The sequence below is a fragment of the Littorina saxatilis genome, linkage group LG4 (assembly GCF_037325665.1).
Source record: "Littorina saxatilis isolate snail1 linkage group LG4, US_GU_Lsax_2.0, whole genome shotgun sequence".
NCBI lineage: Eukaryota > Metazoa > Mollusca > Gastropoda > Littorinimorpha > Littorinidae > Littorina > Littorina saxatilis.
The window spans coordinates 63249082-63268380 of record NC_090248.1 but is presented as its reverse complement, the minus strand read 5'-3'; the positions used below and the strand labels follow the sequence as shown (position 1 = coordinate 63268380).

Below are 19299 nucleotides of genomic sequence, written 5' to 3'. Positions count from 1 at the left end.
ATCCCACATTTAACCTGAAGCACAATTCTCCAAAGCTCATGGACACCAAGTGAGCCTTTTCTATACAGAATTGTTTAACAATACAGTAGTGTAGTAATTAATACAGCAGTTAAAGATTCTGAATTCTATGCTCACCATGCACCAGTCGATGACCATAAAAGACTAACCTCAAACCCTTTACTTCAAATGGTAACAAAGAGATATATCCCTGAAGACTTTTCTTTTAAATGGCAATAGTATGGTAATTCTCGCTAAACGCTGCAAAACACGGTCACAGACACTGGGCTGAGATGGTAACAAAGAGATATCCCTGAAGTCTTTTCTTTTAAATGGCAATAGTATGGTAATTCTCGCGAAACGCTGCAAAATACGATGTCGATCACAGACACTGGGCTGAGATGGTAAGTTTAAAGAACAAGTGAAAAAAGTGTCCTTAATGCTGAGAAATAATTAAGCCGCCACATACCTGAAATCTGCCATTGCTTCTGGCATAAAATAAAGATTTGTTTTCGTTTCACTGCATCTATCACAACAAAACACAGTATTACGTTTCTGACTTATTCTACAATTTATTGACAAATAAAAGGATTCTAATGTATTTTTAAACTACACCAGATGAACTAGACCAAATAACGCAATTGAATGTATACACTTGTACATTTAATGAAACTCCCCTTCAAGATTCCATACAAATCTTTCAAGACCCTGCCTTTTGCAATTTGCTATTCATAACCTTTGTAAATATATCTCCATTTCAAGACTTGATCCCTCCTTTAACCTTTGTAAATATATCTCCATTTCAAGACTTGATCCCTCCTTTAACCTTTGTAAATATATCTCCATTTCAAGACTTGATCCCTCCTTTAACCTATGTAAATATATCTCCATTTCAAGACTTGATCCCTCCTTTAACCTTTGTAAATATATCTCCATTTCAAGACTTGATCCCTCCTTTAACCTTTGTAAATATATCTCCATTTCAAGACTATTGATCCCTCCTTTTAAAGGCCTGGATTTCTTGATTTATGAAGGACTTCAAAGGGAGGTTCCACTGTACCTCAAACTATATGCAGCAAGTGCTCGACCATATACTTCCCCTACCTCTAAACAATAGCTCAAGAAATACACTCAGTTCCCCAACCACAAAACATATATATAGCTCAAGTACACCTCAGTTCTCCTACCTCAAAACATAGCTGTGACAAGAAGTACACTCAGTTCCCCTACCTCAAAACATAGCTGTGACAAGAAATACACTCAGTTCCCCTACCTCAAAACATAGCTGTGACAAGAAGCACACCTCAGTTCTCCTACCTCAAAACATAGCTGTGACAAGAAGTACACTCAGTTCCCCTACCTCAAAACATAGCTGTGACAAGAAGTACACTCAGTTCTCTATACCTCAAAACATAGCTGTGACAAGAAGTATACACTCAGTTCCCCTACCTCAAAACATAGCTGTGACAAGAAGTACACTCAGTTCCCCTACCTCAAAACATAGCTGTGACAAAAAGTACACTCAGTTCCCCTACCTCAAAACATAGCTGTGACAAAAAGCACACTCAGTTCCCCTACCTCAAAACATAGCTGTGACAAGACGCACCTCAGTTCCCCTACCTCAAAACATAGCTGTGACAAGAAGTACACTCAGTTCCCCTACCCCAAAACATATAGCTGTGACAAGAAGTGGACTCGGGGCCCTACCTCAAAACATAGCTGTGACAAGAAGTACACTCAGTTCCCCTACCTCAAAACATAGCTGTGACAAGAAGCACACCTCAGTTCCCCTACCTCAAAACATAGCTGTGACAAGAAGTACACCTCAGTTCCCCTACCTCAAAACATAGCTGTGACAAGAAGTACACTCAGTTCCCCTACCTCAAAACATAGCTGTGACAAGAACTACACACCTCAGTTCCCCTACCTCAAAACATAGCTGTGACAAGAAGTACACCTCAGTTCCCCTACCTCAAAACATAGCTGTGACAAGAAGTACACTCAGTTCCCCTACCTCAAAACATAGCTGTGACAAGAAGTACACCTCAGTTCCCCTACCTCAAAACATAGCTGTGACAAGAAGTACACTCAGTTCCCCTACCTCAAAACATAGCTGTGACAAGAAGTACACCTCAGTTCCCCTACCTCAAAACATAGCTGTGACAAGAAGTACACCTCAGTTCCCCTACCTCAAAACATAGCTGTGACAAGAAGTACACTCAGTTCCCCTACCTCAAAACATAGCTGTGACAAGAAGTACACTCAGTTCCCCTACCTCAAAACATAGCTGTGACAAGAAGTACACTCAGTTCCCCCACCCCAAAACATAGCTGTGACAAGAAGCACACCTCAGTTCCCCTACCTCAAAACATAGCTGTGACAAGAAGTACACCTCAGTTCCCCTACCTCAAAACATAGCTGTGACAAGAAGTACACCTCAGTTCCCCTACCTCAAAACATAGCTGTGACAAGAAGTACACCTCAGTTCCCCTACCTCAAAACATAGCTGTGACAAGAAGTACACCTCAGTTCCCCTACCTCAAAACATAGCTGTGACAAGAAGTACACCTCAGTTCCCCTACCTCAAAACATAGCTGTGACAAGAAGTACACCTCAGTTCCCCTACCTCAAAACATAGCTGTGACAAGAAGTACACCTCAGTTCCCCTACCTCAAAACATAGCTGTGACAAGAAGTACACCTCAGTTCCCCTACCTCAAAACATAGCTGTGACAAGAAGTACACCTCAGTTCCCCTACCTCAAAACATAGCTGTGACAAGAAGTACACCTCAGTTCCCCTACCCCAAAACATAGCTGTGACAAGAAGCACACCTCAGTTCCCCTACCTCAAAACATAGCTGTGACAAGAAGTACACTCAGTTCCCCTACCTCAAAACATAGCTGTGACAAGAAGTACACCTCAGTTCCCCTACCTCAAAACATAGCTGTGACAAGAAGTACACCTCAGTTCCCCTACCTCAAAACATAGCTGTGACAAGAAGTACACCTCAGTTCCCCTACCTCAAAACATAGCTGTGACAAGAAGTACACCTCAGTTCCCCTACCTCAAAACATAGCTGTGACAAGAAGCACACCTCAGTTCCCCTACCTCAAAACATAGCTGTGACAAGAAGCACACCTCAGTTCCCCTACCTCAAAACATAGCTGTGACAAGAAGTACACTCAGTTCCCCTACCTCAAAACATAGCTGTGACAAGAAGTACACCTCAGTTCCCCTACCTCAAAACATAGCTGTGACAAGAAGTACACCTCAGTTCCCCTACCTCAAAACATAGCTGTGACAAGAAGTACACCTCAGTTCCCCTACCTCAAAACATAGCTGTGACAAGAAGTACACCTCAGTTCCCCTACCTCAAAACATAGCTGTGACAAGAAGTACACTCAGTTCCCCTACCCCAAAACATAGCTGTGACAAGAAGTACACCTCAGTTCCCCTACCTCAAAACATAGCTGTGACAAGAAGTACACCTCAGTTCCCCTACCCCAAAACATAGCTGTGACAAGAAGAACACCTCAGTTCCTACCTCAAAACAGCTGTGACAAGAATTAAGTACACTCAGTTCAACAGCCTCCAATGACAGGGCTCAATCCAGACACCAGATTCTGCATTGATTGCATCAGTTGGGACCTGACTTGGTTCAGTGACAACTTCAGAAGCAGGCAAATCAGGAACAGCCAGGACTTCAATTCTTTTGTGTCAGCAAAGGCAGGACTGAAAGAACTCGGGTCTCAAATCAATGGCAGGCTGTCATTCCAGCATCCAACCATGTTTAGTAACCCCCCCCCCCCCCCCCCCCTCTCCTCCCTTCCCTTTCTTCTCCTCCCCCTCCCCCAACCAACATACCCTCAGTCCTACATGCAGTCACCTTTTTACAAACTGGTGATTCTGAGTAGTCCGGGGTAACGGAACATACAGCTCAAAACAAAAATCTGACGAAGGAACTGAACGCTGCCTGCGGGCTTTTTTTTTTAGTTTGGAGAGTAGACGGAACTGATGTAATATTTAACAGTTTCTAACATTAGCTTTGTAATTACACCCACGGAGCTCTGTTTTCTTTGTCCCTTGAAATGGGATAATGTGCTTGCAGCGTTGCTAAGTTTTTTGGAACAATAACATGAAAATATGCATACATTTCTCAAAGAAATATATATATGTACAGTACAGTAGTAAGTAAGACCATTTTTTTTTTAAATCTCCTCGAAGTTTTTTCCAATGAATATGGAAGATATATGTTATGCCGCTTTTTTGTCCTTACGGGAGGCGCTTCTTCAGGACGATCAATGGAGAATGAAGTGATGGTGTAGGTGAACGAATGTAAGTACAGTAGTAAGAATATATACAGTACAAGGTTTCTGCTTGAAGCCTGTATCTCTATATCTATATACGGCTTGTGTGTGTCTGTCTGTCTGTCTGTGCGTTCACAATTCACGACCAAAGTTCTCAATGGATCTGCTTCAAATTTGGTGGGCAATTTCAGGTAGACCCCGGACACAATCGTAGAAAATTTTGAACACGTGCATGCTCTCAGCGCGCAGCGCTGAACCGATTTTGGTTTTTCTGTACATCCATTCCCAGTAACTCTTCCTTATCTTCTCCAGTGTTTTGCACGTTTATCTCCCTTCCTTCGTACGGTGCGCCGGCAAAGCCGGGTCCCTGGCTTCTATTCGGCTCTACTTCTTCCCGGCGAAGCCGTACCCAGCGAAGCGGGTATTCATCTATATATATATGTGACAGGGTGACCAGTCACCAATTATAGAGTAAAGTTTTGTTATTTTCCAGTCTAGTGTTTGTAGTTCATGTTGCCGATCGCTTTATGTTTTGTGTAATGCCACTAAGTTAAATGTTGAGATGCACATGTCCAGTCACCGGTAGATCCTTTGAACTTAAGCCGCTCTCCTAGAAAGAGACGGGAGCCGGGGAGCCTGCAGGTGTTGTTACGTCTTATGGCGGCCTGTCTGTCTCTGTATTCCTCGGCTAGCTACAAGTAGGTGTTAATTCCTTTGTCGGATCGGGTGGACCGAATACCAGCTCAGCTGGCAGGTGGTCAGTTGCGTAACTGTTATGGCCGACCCGGGGTAGCCGCCGATAACACGTGCGTGGTAATGTTTGATGCGCTCAGATCAAAGTCTCATTAAGAGGGTGTGAATTCCTTTGTATTTGATACAGAGAAGCGTGTTAGCTGCGGTTGGAAGGTCGTAATCCCTTACCCTCCCCCCCCCCTCCTTCTTCTTGTCTTTAACCAATGGAATGGCTTATTATCTTAGAATGTTGTGTTGCTAATAGTTACTAGGATTTTGATTGGATGTTTGTGACTCTAGCTAAAGTTTGATTATGTATGTACATGCTAGGGTGTGAGAGAGAACTGAGAGAACTCTGAAAGACGCGAGAGAGAGTGGACGTATTTTGTTGTGTGCTCCGCCACAAACTGACTTCTGGTATCGTTAAAATAAAAGTCACTTACTGCAACCCCTGACTTGGCGTCTCTATGTGAATGCTTCCTGCCTGAGCACCCGCACCCCTACTTCTTCTTCACTACTGCACCCCATCACATCTATATATATATACATATCCCATGACCTCCCTTCTTTGTCTCTGTAAATGTACTCTAGGTATATTTCTTGTATTTCCATTGTTCTCTTGTTACATCTATGATGTAACTATTGCACTATTGCACATAAAATAGTGGATAAATAAGGGTGCACGAAATACATCATAGATGGCTCTTACTTTCTGTCGTCCTTGACATTCCAAAATGCACATGTACCTATAGACCGGATGTGCAAGGGGTAACCACGCTTTTGAGAACTTGCGCGAGAGTCGTTCAGTGTTATAGCTGAGTTTTAGTCTCGACTTGCCGAGACTATCATCGTAGCGTCATAGATTTCATGACGTCTGTCGTCCATCGCGTCATATTTAGGGGACGTAATCTGTTATGTTTCCTGCTATTCGCTGTTCTATTTCTCTCTTGTGATCAACATGACAAGCCGTATGTGTTTGAGTGTGTGTGCTCGTGCTCTCAACTAAAACAAAAGTCAAACTAGCAATCGTTAAAAACCCAGTCCGTCCGACCAGCACTGCTATGTTCAGACTATGCTCATGTGAAGTTACAGCGTGCCCGGTACACACGCCCTTATCGGTACATCATCGACTACGAGTGTTCTCTGGAAAAGCTGTTTAATGCATTTTGCGAGTATTTTTAGTTTTTCTGCGGTGCAGTTGGCCCTATAGACGATGAAGGTCTTTCTTTATTTGGTGTTTAACATCGTTTTCAACCGCGAAGTTTATATTGCAACGGGGAAAGGGGGGAGATGGGGTAGAGCCACTTGTCAATTGTTTCTTGTTCACAAAAGCACTAATCAAAAAATTGCTCCAGGGGCTTGCAACACTAGTACAATATATGACCTTACTGGGAGAATGCAAGTTTCCAGTACAAAGGACTTAACATTTCTTACATACTGCTTGACTAAAATCTTTACAAAAATTGACTATATTCTATACAAGAAACACTTAACAAGGGTAAAAGGAGAAACAGAATCCGTTAGTCATCTCTTACGACATGCTGGGGAGCATCGGGTAAATTCTTCCCCCTAACCCGCGGGGGGTGACGATGAAGGTGTCCAAGATCTCAGGAGATGCGTGTGTAACCACTAGGTATTCAGTCAAATCCGTGTAAGAGGCTTTCAACTGACGGGGACAACCAAGCCACCATTATGCACCGACTTGACATAGATCAACAGACGTGCCTTTAGAATAATGTATGTGCAGAGGTGCCTCATCTGAACAGACAACTAAAGCTTGATGTTTCCGTCACACTTTGTCTTTTAGATCTTCATGGGATATACAGGTTACAACACTCGTGATTTTTTATATGGCTTGTATTTCAGTCAAGACCCAGCGGGAATATCAAAGGGGCTCACTCGCCAGAGGCTCGTGAGTCAAATTGATATTCATCCGCTGGGTCTTGACTGAAATACAAGCCATATAAAAAAACCACTCGTGTTTTAACCTCTATATATACAGAGCAATATTTCAGCAAGGTTCAGGTCAGATATGTGACCAAGAAATGTTTTCCCTTTTCTGTTGGGATTTTACTGATTACAAAAGCAAAAGAAATCAAGAGACAAGAACCTATAGCTAATTACTACAACCCCCAATTTATGCCAATAAAATGAAAAATATTCAAGATATATTTAAAATATACCAGTCTATATTGATCATTCTAAAAATCGCAAGAAGACGGTCATATTCTAGGAATCTTACATGCCTTTTCAAGCAACCATGTTTGTCCTACAAGAGAATGTTTAATTATCTGCCTGGTACAAGTGCTGGATTCTGCTGAGCACAGTTGTACCAAACTGATAACACAAAATTCAACGACACTCAGGAGTCAGATTTGAAGTGAAAAAAATCTGAAACAGAAAGACTACTCTGAGCCTAAGCCTCACAATTCAAGAGTAAAAGAAAAATGGAATGTTACAATAACATACAAATTCTTTACAGTACTTCAACCTACAGGGTTGACTAACAGATTTTTTAGTGGAAAACTTAAAATTTTGTAAAATGAGTTTTAATATGTAAAAGAAACAAGAGGCGAAGCCTTCAAGGCTCCCGTCAGAAATCGACAAACAGTAACACAAACTCAATCACTCCGTCACACATACACACACACAGTAAGTATAGACACGGTGCAAGAGTGGGAGACGCTAGATCTAGATCTGTCTGTCTGTAGCCTACTTACGGGGACAGGACTGCCACTGAGATCGACACTGCCCGCGAACTGCAGCTGGGTGAGAACTGTATCTATACCACAATCCTTCACGCGATCTGACCTAACCTTGACCCCTGACCTGGTCTACATACCACACACAACGCAAACCAGTCACCTGTTTTTACCCCCCCCCCCCCCCCCCCCCAAAACCCGCCACCACCCGTAATCTTTGGATACACACTTTATCTACATACGTGCCGACGAAATGTTGATCATTGCTTCAATACTTTGAAGCTGTTCCTTGGATAATAACCCGGTAAAATTAGTATTTCGGTGTTGTCAAATGTTAAAGTTTCTATCACACACGCACACACGCACGCACGCACGCACGCACAGACAGACAAAAGTTAGCATCGCATAGGCTACACTTACGTGAGCCAAAAAATGAAATAAAAGTCAAAATCAACGAATTCACTGCCTGCGACATAGGGGTGAATTGCATTAAAAGAAGCCAACGTCTAAAGATAGCATATTTTAGAATAAACAACAGAACACAATATCGTGACGTACAGTCTAAAAGTGCATTATACCTCTCACCTGCTATATTCAAAGAGGCTTATTTAATCAATGTATCCCATCACGAAAATCTGGTCCAACGACCTCAGGTGTAACAGTTCGCTCAGTCTGCCCACGACTTATCAATTTTCAGTCACGACTGAATGGCACCAACAATGACTGATCTATTAACACTGACTTCTATCAAAACAGTTTCTTTCCCCCCTGTTCTCTTCTCAGGTGTTGGTTGAGCACAAAAATCAATAAGCAGTCACTGCCAGCACTACAAGTATAGGCACCTGAAATTTGATGAACGTCCACTTTTTGCTCAAAGAGTATCTGCAGCAAAAGCGTGTTTTTTTTTCTTCTGCAAAGTACTGTTTAAAATTTGATTAGCTTGATCTCAGCAAAATTTGAGCTTCCAAAATGGTGACTTGAATGCTTATTTTATTAAAAGAGAAAGAGAGAGAGAGAGAGATCAGAGAGAGGAGACAGACAGACTTAAGAGACACCAAAGGACAGAGAGGGACAAAGAGCTGAGTGCAAGCACCCCCCCCTGTCACACGCATGAATTTAAAAAGACAATCACTTCAAACGCCTATGAAACGACTTAAAACACTTCAAACACAAAGGTAGCTAAGGCAGCACATGCAAAATCTATACATTACCCATACTTTCCACTTCGCAACATAATCAATGGGATTTTCCTTTCCTGTTTCACTGCTGCTGGTCAATATTGCCTCTTACCTTGAAGCAAGAAATCTTTCTTTCTTTATTTGGTGTTTTACGTCGTTTTCAATCACGAAGGTTATATCGCGACGGGGAAAGGGGGGAGATGGGATAGAGCCACTTGTCAATTGTTTCCCGTTCACAAAAGCACTAATCAAAAATTTGCTCCAGGGGCCTGCAACGTAGTACAATGTATTACCTTATGTTTCCAGTACAAAGGACTTAACACTTCTTACATACTGCTTGACTAAAATCTTTACAAAAATCGACTATATTCTATACAAGAAACACTTAACAAGGGTAAAAAGAGAAACAGAATCCGTTAGTCGCCTCCTACAACATGCTGGGGAGCATCGGGTAAATTCTTCCCCCTAACCCACGGGGGGGGGGGGGGGGGGGGGGGGGGGGGAGCAAGAAATACAGAGGAAAATGTACACATCTCTGATGAGAGGACGTACACCATATCTGATGAGAGGACGTACACCATATCTGATGAGAGGACGTACACCATATCTGATGAGAGGACGTACACCATATCTGATGAGAGGACGTACACCATATCTGGGTCCTTTAATTCAAAATAGTGTCCCTACATTGCAGGTGTCCTCTCATGGCGGGTATACTGATGTCCAATTCAAAGACAGGGAGAAAAAGTTATTTGTCCTATATTTGAAAGTGTCCTCTCGTCTGAGGTGCCACACAATTAATACAGTTACTGTAAAAGAAAACACATGAGTCCACATGACAGTCCCCCCTTCCCTCCCCCCCCCCCCCCCCACCCCCCAAAAAAAAATCCAAAGCAGTTTTTTTTTTATTATGTGTTTTTGCAATTTCCATTTTAGGCACAATAATAATGAACAAATTAGATTAACTTATGTTCAAGCTTCCAAGCTGAAAAATTGCAATCGAATAGATCAGACGGGGTCCAGTGTTCTTTGACATAATATATGCAAGTAATTTGATTAAAACTGCAGCCACCACAGTGCGGCCTCATTTTTTTTAATAGACGGATGTGACATCATCAAAGACATTTAAGCTATTGAAAAACAGATGAAAACATGCAAGGATACTATTTGGAAGAATTGACATGTTAATCAAAGTTTCATAAACATCTGTTCAGTAGTTTTCCGGGAATTGAACACACACACACACAAACAAACACACACACGTACACAAACATACACAAACAAACACACACATATACACACACACAAACCATCACTAGCTGGTCTGGATTCCCAGTCCACCTCAATACATTTAGTTAAAATTAACTAAATGTAAAAGATATACAAGGTATAGGGTCAGGTTCTTAAAAAGAGGGGTTGGGGGCTGGGCACCAATGTACAGTCTTGGACAGGTTTTTGTTTTCGCCAGGGTTCCACTGTACTGCATTAACCTATAGTTTCCACTCTCTCCAGTACCTGTATAATCAATCAGTCCATTTTGCTTTCTATTTATACATGGTACTGCTGTTTCCCATTCCTTGTGCCTGTGAGAGAGAACTGCCTTTCATATCCTTGACGATGATGCAGATTTTTTTGTTCCAAGAAACATGGGAAGCTATTTTCATCACCTCTGGTTGCTGTGATGGAGCAGAGCGATTATGGTAACACACACACACACTTAACACACACACATATATTTACACACACACACACACATTAATTCACACAATTTACAACGTCAATGCAAACAAGAGAGATCGAATCCTGATTGAACTTGAAGAATGCACTGAGCCAGTTTAAGTATAAATTATGATTACATACATATATATATATAAACAAGCTGAGAAAAGACTGAACAAATATAAGCATCAGGGCTTGGGGTAAAAAAAAAGCAGAAAATGTGCATATTTACACAAAACTATCTTTAAATGTTAGAAGTCTGTTTGATATCGCATAAGAGAGGAAGGGAAGAAGAAACAGAACAAGAGGCGATGCCTTCACGGCTCACGTAAGAAATCGACAAACAGTAACACAAACTCAATCACTCCGTCACACATACAGTAAGCATACCGTCGCGATAAAACCTTGAACGGTTGAAAACGACGTTAAACACCAAATAAAGAAAGAAACAGTAAGCATAAGTGATACGGTGCAAGAGTGCGAGACACTAGATCTAGATCTGTCTGTAGCCTACTTTTTAGTACTTACGAGGACAGATGGCCAGATCGACACTGCGCTTTCAGTCGACAGCGCTTCCTCGCGCAGACACTGGAAACACGCTGTGCAGATTAATCTGTAGATAATCTCCTTTGGTATCTTCTTTATCTATTTTTCTGGAGCTACGAAACCGAACAATGTGAAATCATGAGTCGTCTTCTTCGAACTGCAGCTCGGTGATAACTGTATCTATACCACAATCCTTCACGCGATCTGACCTAACCTTGACCCCTGACCTGGTCTACATACCTCACACGACACAAATCAGTCAGCTGTTTTTACCCCCCCAAAACCCCCCACCACCCGTTTTCTTTGGATACACACTTTAACTACATACGTGCCGACGAAATGTTGATCATTGCTTCAATATTTTGAAGCTGTTGCTTGGATAATAACCAGGTAAAATTAGTATTTCGGTGTTTAGTCAAATGTTAAAGTTTCTATCACATACACACACACATACACACACACACACACGCACAGACAGACAAAGTTTATCATCGCATAGGCTACACTTACGTGAGCCAAAAATTACTATTTCCCATAAACTGCAGAGTGGGGTGGGGGTAAGGATGAACAAGCACATATACTGAGATTTACATTTTTCAACAACTTTGTTGAATGGCGATTAAAACTCCAGCGATTTTCACGAGTCCTCAATTGGCACCAATTAACCTTCCCCTAACAGTGAAAAGAAAGTTCTGTAGGTCTGCAAAAATGACAGCAAAGTGTTCAGGGACTGGAAAGAAGTCTCCGCGTTATGCCAACTATACCCACGCCTAATGACACCCCTCAAGGGGAACTGTGCCCTTATCACTTATTCCAGCCGACTTATATCACTTCCGTATCCCTATCAGCACTAATACGAAATCAATGCCAAAGCTGCTCAAAGAACAATTAAGACCACCAATACCTGAGTGTAAAGGATCCCGCTGAGAACTGTAAATTATTAATTCTTCTTTACCATGACAATTAACAAATCAATGAACACCCGCCCAGCTCTGTCCCAGTAAGTGGTTAGTACAGTGACACCCGCCCAGCTCTGTCCCAGTAAGTGGTTAGTACAGTGGAACCCCATTTTAGGACACCCATTAAAGCCTATCCTTAACTTTGCAAAGTCGACTTTATCACTGAGTTTTTGGTAAAAAAGACTCTGCAAAGTCGACTTGGGGCTCAATTCAGGACTGCCTTTAAGACATGCCCCTTCCCCCACCCCAAACCCTTTTGAGACCTAACAGCTTTCACAGATTTTCTGTCCATAAGCTCAGTTACCTATGTTTAAGACTCCCTGACCTTTTTGAGACCTAATCCCAAGTAACCTTCCCACATGGATCCCATGTGGGCCCCAAGTGGGATCCCACATGGTGACGTTGTGGGAAGTCCCACATGGGCGCCATGTGGGATTTGATTACGACTTCCAGTGGGAGCCCAGTGGGAAGTAAATGGGACACCAGTGGGAAACGGGTTGGACACGACTGGGAAACGGGTGGGGCACGAGTGGGATCAGGGTGGGGCACGAGTGGGATTCACGGGTGGAAAACGAGTGGGATTCAGGTAGGAAGCGAGTGGGATTCAGGTGGGAAGCAAGTGGGATTCAGGTGGGAAACAAGTGGGGTTTATATCGGAAACGTGTGGGACTTCTTAATTCTTCTTCTTCTGACTTCCGTAGAGGACTGGGTTCTTGCGAACGTCTCAAGTCCTGCGAATTTGTTGTGCACTGTACACTGCCAAGACATGAAATCTGGGCACTGTTGTACAAAATGGCATCAATGTCATGTCCTTATGGGCTTATTTCCTGTGCTGCGACTTCTGTCTCGTGTGTGGCGCACGTTATATGTCAAAGCAGCACCGCCCTCGGCTGGGCGTTATTAAGCAAACAAAGAAACAAACAAAAAATGGGCTTATTTTACAGCTGGCTGCTTCAAAGAGGATTTATTCATTTTTTGGTGTTTTTTTCCCCCCCGTGAGTGAATGACGGGGTGTTTTTACATTTAGTCAAGTTTTGACTAAATGTTTTAACATAGAGGGGGGAATCGAGACGAGGGTCGTGGTGTATGTGTGTCTGTCTGTCTGTCTGTGTGTGTGTGTAGAGCGATTCAGACTAAACTACTGGGCCGATCTTTATGAAATTTGACATGAGAGTTCCTGGGTATGATATCCCCGGACGTTTTTTTCTTTTTTTCGATAAATACCTTTGATGACGTCATATCCGGCTTTTTGTAAAAGTTGAGGCGGCACTGTCACACCCTCATTTTTCAATCAAATTGATTGAAATTTTGGCAAAGCAATCTTCGACGAAGCCCGGGGTTTGGTATTGCATTTCAGCTTGGTGGCTTAAAAACTAATGAGTGAGTTTGGTCATTAAAAATCGGAAACTTGTAATTAAAATTATTTTTATTAAACGATCCAAAAACAATTTCATCTTATTCTTCGTCATTTTCTGATTCCAAAAACATATACATATGTTATATTAGGATTAAAAACAAGCTCTGAAAATTAAAAATATAAAAATTATGATCAAAATTAAATTTACGAAATCGTTTTAAAAACTATTTCATCTTATTCCTTGTCGGTTCCTGATTCCAAAAACATATAGATATGATATGTTTGGATTAAAAACACGCTCAGAAAGTTAAAACGAAGAGAGGTACAGTAAAGCGTGCTATGAAGCACAGCGCAATCGCTACCGCGCCAAACAGGCTCGTCACTTTCACTGCCTTTTGCACTAGCGGCGGACTACGTTCAGTTTCATTCTGTGAGTTCCACAGCTTGACTAAATGTAGTAATTTCGCCTTACGCGACTTGTTTGTTGTTGTGAGAGTTCATATTTTCTATATTTTCATCCTCTAAGCAATTTGTGACGATTTTCTCTTTTTTTGTAGCAATGGAGATAGCATTCCATAATGTATTGGGAATGAAAATTGCAGCTTATGTCAACAATTAGACAACAAACAAAATCAATACGCGCACATACAGGGTCTCCCTACCCCCTATCTCTCCTCCCACCCTCTCTGCCTTTTATTCAAGGTTGATCTTCTGGACTTCGAGCAAGAGCGGGGGGGGGGGGGGGGGGGGGGGGGGGGGGTGGGAGTCGCTTCTTCTAGCACGACATTTTCTCATTGTAGCGATTCAATCTGTCTGGCTGCATGTTCGGCTTCTTCCCTTTCGTTCCCGAGCTTTCTTTCTTGCCTTTCAATAGGTTTCTCTTTAGACATTTGCATATGAATACCAGCTCCGTACTTGTTCCTATTCTAGAAAGCTGGAACAAAATACAGTACTTTGCTTTGACAAAATGTGCAATTTGTTATTTTCGAATCGAGGATTTCATTGTACTTGACCAGAACGACCTATCTTTCATCTCAATGCAATAGCGTACCCAATACGCAGACACAGACCTTGGAACCCTAAGTGTTTTGCACCTGGAGTATTCTCAAACAAGGTAGTCTAGATAATTTTCTGGTCGTTTTTTATTTCCACTGACCGTACTGATTGTATTCTAGACAATCATGCGTACAAAATATGGCGACATTGTATGGGTTCCCAGGTCTGCAGATTGTACTAGCTTAGCCTGTCTTTGTATCGATCCTCTTCGACGACTTTGCCCACTGAACAAGCTTCTTTCCAACCAACATCAGAGCCTTTCCAGGCAAACAGTGCAGGAGAGACACTAGCTGTTGCACTTCTGCTTGGAAGTTCAAAGGCACGGTAATTTGTACTGAGTCAAACGAGTACAAAAAAGTGTTCGCAAAAGATCAAACAGTCTCTTATGGGAGATCTCATGACTAATTTTTCAAGTTAAATGTACTACAATCGAAATTAGCATTCACTTTAACACAGTGTAAATGTACCTAAAATACTGCTGCCAGAAATTCAAACTTTAAATACACGCAGGTAACATAATTCCAGAACAACAAACGTGCTTCGTTCTCTTTTCAGTTAGTAGAAATGCAACAGTGTATATTTCTTTATGCAGCCTGTTTTAGTTTATAGATCATTTAAACTTCTACTGTAAATCAATCTCCTAGCTCCTATTAACTTCAGATTGTAAATATACTGGCTGATTGTACTTTTACTGTTTGTGCCAATACATTTTAAATATCAATATAACTTATGTTTTTCTTCTTCTCTAACTTGTCAGTTCGTTTGTTTTTTTATCTGATAAATACACTGATAATTTAAATAAATTAAACTTTGTTTTGGTCATCAAGAAACAGTTTTTGTTATTCCAAGTTTTAGAACAAACAGTCATCAACCCAGTAGGGTACATGAACTAGCAAGGAGGGCCAAGGCCCGGAGTCTTCTTCGTTCGTGGAATGAAACTCCAACTTTTTTTTAACGTCTATGGCCATTTTTACCCCGCCATTTGATTTAGGCAGCCATACTCCGCTTTCGGAAGAACACACAGCCATGAATGACAGGCATGAGAAAGTTGAGCCACTGTGCAGTGGTCCTTGCCAATGTCAGCCTACTTTAAGTAATCTCAGTCAACTTTCAAAAGTCACTGGCGTGTGCAAATACCTATTCACTGGACGACGCTCACCCGGGCACTGAAAGGGCATGCACTTGTATTAGGGGCTGTTCTTCAAGACCCTCAATGAATTTCGGGTCTTTGTCATTCTTTCTGTGAGAGCACTCTACTTTTGGAGGAACCAAGGACACACCGTATAACCGGTTGATACGAAGAAACTACCCACGCTCCGGTTCAATCGATTTCAGCTCTCACGCGGCGGCAAAGCGAGGTGAGTTGCTCCACAAATTGCATCATAACTTTCACAAAAAGACATTAGCGCAGTAATGTAGCTTTTTTTTTTTAGCAATTCATTGCAGGGGTATCTATACTACGACACAGCAAAAGTCTCTTGAACTTTATTAAAGGTCCAATTAGACAGAAAACTTTCCCTAAATGGCTCCTTAGATGGTACACCTTTAAACAAGAAACCGTCCCAGGTTCAGTAGATGTTAGGTCAAAATATGACCTTTTATGAGTACAGTGGAACTCCCTTTTTAAGACCTCCAAAAAATCAGGTCTTAAAGTGAGGGGAGTCTTAAAATGGGGGTAAAATTACAGAGGTTATGAACAGAAAATCTGAAAAAAACAGGGTCTTAACACTTTCGCGACGGGACACTGATAAATCAGTAACCGCGCTGACACGCCCATGGACGGGACGCGCATTTTTCAGTACCAGTCATACAAGGTACAAGACTCGTGATTGCTTCCCGGTTTTTGAAGATTGCAATAAATTGAGTTGTTTCCCTTGATACACGTGGTTTTCTCTTCCGGCTTGATCAAATTAGTGCAGATTTGCGTGGTGTTTTCGAACAAAAAAAATGAATCGAAGGCGAGCCTTGTCACGGGAGGAGATTCTCCGGATGTTGGATCTTGTGGATCCTGTAGATCATGATACATCGTGTCGTTTTAGCCTCAAGAAAGCGATAATAGCAGTGATATTGAGGAAGAAACAGTCCCGTTGTTGCTAGTACGAGTCGGCAAACTACACGTGGTAGGGGGTGATACTGCTAGACGAACATGTATCTCGGAATCGTGCAGGAGCTATGGGGGCGTGGCAGCACTGATAACAATGGATGGCTGGAGCCTTCAAATCCTTTTGGAATTGTTCATAGGTGTACAGTTGGTACTTTGTTGTGAAAATGTGACTTATATTCAATATGGATTACCTAGACATCATTTGGTGAGTGTTACAGTTTTGTTTCATTTGAGTCAGGATGCTGTGAGTGAATGCGTGATTTGCTTGTTTTTTTCTTTGTACTGTCTCCTTATTTCTGTGTACAATGTTAACAATATTTCAGCTAATTCATAGGTTTTACACCTTGTTTGGTTATAACATTATTTATAATACTTTCTGTTAAAAAATAACTTTTAAAAAAAGCAGTGGAAAATAAAACACACAAAAAAACGTTAAAAAACACAAATTATCCCCCTTTCACCCCCCTTTGCTAAAACAAATCGCGTGACAAACTTATAAATAGCACGACTGAACTGGGCATCCATTTTTGAATTAGTACACAAAATTTGGTGGTGATTGGACTTAATTCAAGCTTGCTAGACAGATTTCTTTACAGACTGATTTTTGGGAAGTTTCTTGGTGGCAAGCTTGGGCAGGCAGGACGTTAACGCCGTGGCAGTGCTAGTCACAATAGTGTTAAAAGGGAGGGAGTCTTAAATAGACTTGACCCACAAGTCAGCAGCGAATGTGATAAACGGGTTATCTCCCCTGAAAAGCGAAGCAAGCTTCGAAGATGGCGACGATGGAAAAGAGAAGAACTGTGAGCGAACTGCGAAAGGTGTGTGTGGGTGTGTGTGTGTGATGTGTGTCAGTGTGTGTGTATATGCGCGTGCTGTGTGTGATGTGTGTCAGTGTGTGTGTATGCGCGTGCTGTGTGTGTGTGTGGCTGTGCTTGCGTGAGCTTGTGTGTGTGTGTGTGTGTGTGTGTGAGAGAGAGAGAGCGATAGTGAGAGTAGGGTATGGTTGTTGGTGAAAGTTGAGTTGGACGCTGGGGTTGGGCGGGTGTGTGTGTCAGAGAGGGTTGTGTGTGTGGGGGGGGGGGGGGTGGACTGCGTGTGTGTTTATTTGTGTGTGTGAGGGTTGTGTGTGTGTGTGTGGGGGGGGTTGACTGCGTGTGTGGGTTTATTTGTGTGTGTGAGGGTTGTGTGTGTGTGTGTGTGTGACTGCGTGTGTGTGTTTATTTGTGTGTGGTGTGTGTGTGCCTTTCGCCTTGTATTGAGGAAATTAAACTGCGTTTGCGTATTATGTGTGTGTTTGCAAGCGTGCGTGTATGTTAGGCATATCTCAGTAGGTGTGTGTATGTGCGCGTACGTGCAATGTGTGTGCGTGCGCGCGTGTGTTTGTGTATGTATGTATGTGTGTGTGTGTGTGTGTGTGTGTGTGTGTGTGTGTGTGTGAGAGAGAGAGAGAGAGAGCGATAGTGAGAGTAGGGTATGGTTGTTGGTGAAAGTTGAGTTGGACGCTGGGGTTGGGCGGGTGTGTGTGTCAGAGAGGGTTGTGTGTGTGTGGACTGCGTGTGTGTGTTTATTTGTGTGTGTGAGGGTTGTGTGCGTGTGGGGGGGGGGGGTTGACTGCGTGTGTGGGTTTATTTGTGTGTGAGAGGGTTGTGTGTGTGTGTGTGTGGGACTGCGTGTGTGTGTTTATTTGTGTGTGGTGTGTGTGTGCCTTTCGCCTTGTATTGAGGAAATTAAACTGCGTTTGCGTATTATGTGTGTGTTTGCAAGCGTGCGTGTATGTTAGGCATATCTCAGTAGGTGTGTGTATGTGCGCGTACGTGCAATGTGTGTGCGTGCGCGCGTGTGTTTGTGTATGTATGTATGTATGTGTGTGTGTGTGTGTGTGTGTGTGAGAGATAAACAAACTATCAAGAACAAAACAAAACTGAACAAACGAAATGTTTTCCCCCCAACTCTGATTATTGCTTGTTTCGGAGACGACTGTGATTTTGACTTTTTGAGTAAGCCTACACGAACACACAAGCTCAATACAGCCGGCAACAAGTTCGCCGGTCGGGGCAGTGAAATACTATTTCAAATAGATCTATTTCACTAAGAATGTCAATGGATATAGGGCAACATACTTGTTTTTTAAATCAGTGATTGATTAGATCGTCATATTTTTGTGACACTGAGACCAAACCATCAAAAAATTAGCAATAGGCCTTGAATCAAAGTCGTGCGAGATCTGACCTTGCTGCAAATGTACGTGTACGACTTGGTTGTGTTGACGTTCAACTGGTAAGCTGGGCGATTGCAGGCTTTTATCCAGCGAAGGCAGCGATCTAGATGGTACAGATGCTTTCCCGGTTTCACAAATGGGATGAATTTCACGCCAACACAGCGTTCAGGATACCTATCATCCGTTTTACATTGTCCCCAAGCACAGCGCTTGTTAGCAGCATTTGTGTGTGTTTGCTTCCTAAAACAAGGGAAGTAACTCCCAGAGTCTCGATATGTGGATATGGTTAATTGGGGGTTCCACTGTATTCTTTTCATTTTTCCCCATACATTTTTTTCCCCATGAGTGCTAAAAACAGCCTCCCTATTTTTCTTTACGGTTGATGAAATGGTGAAATGCATTACCATTATTAAAAAGAATTAA

At 42.3% G+C, this 19299-nt stretch overlaps 1 protein-coding gene and 1 long non-coding RNA gene across 4 annotated transcripts in view; one reads left to right on the top strand and one right to left on the bottom strand.

Annotated features, from left to right (window-relative positions):
• Positions 1-19299, top strand: part of LOC138965342 (uncharacterized) — a 132659-nt gene that overhangs the window by 26826 nt on the left and 86534 nt on the right. The window lies entirely within an intron of this gene.
• The window catches only part of LOC138965340 (uncharacterized), a 65624-nt gene that overhangs the window by 45470 nt on the left and 855 nt on the right, over positions 1-19299 (bottom strand). The window lies entirely within an intron of this gene.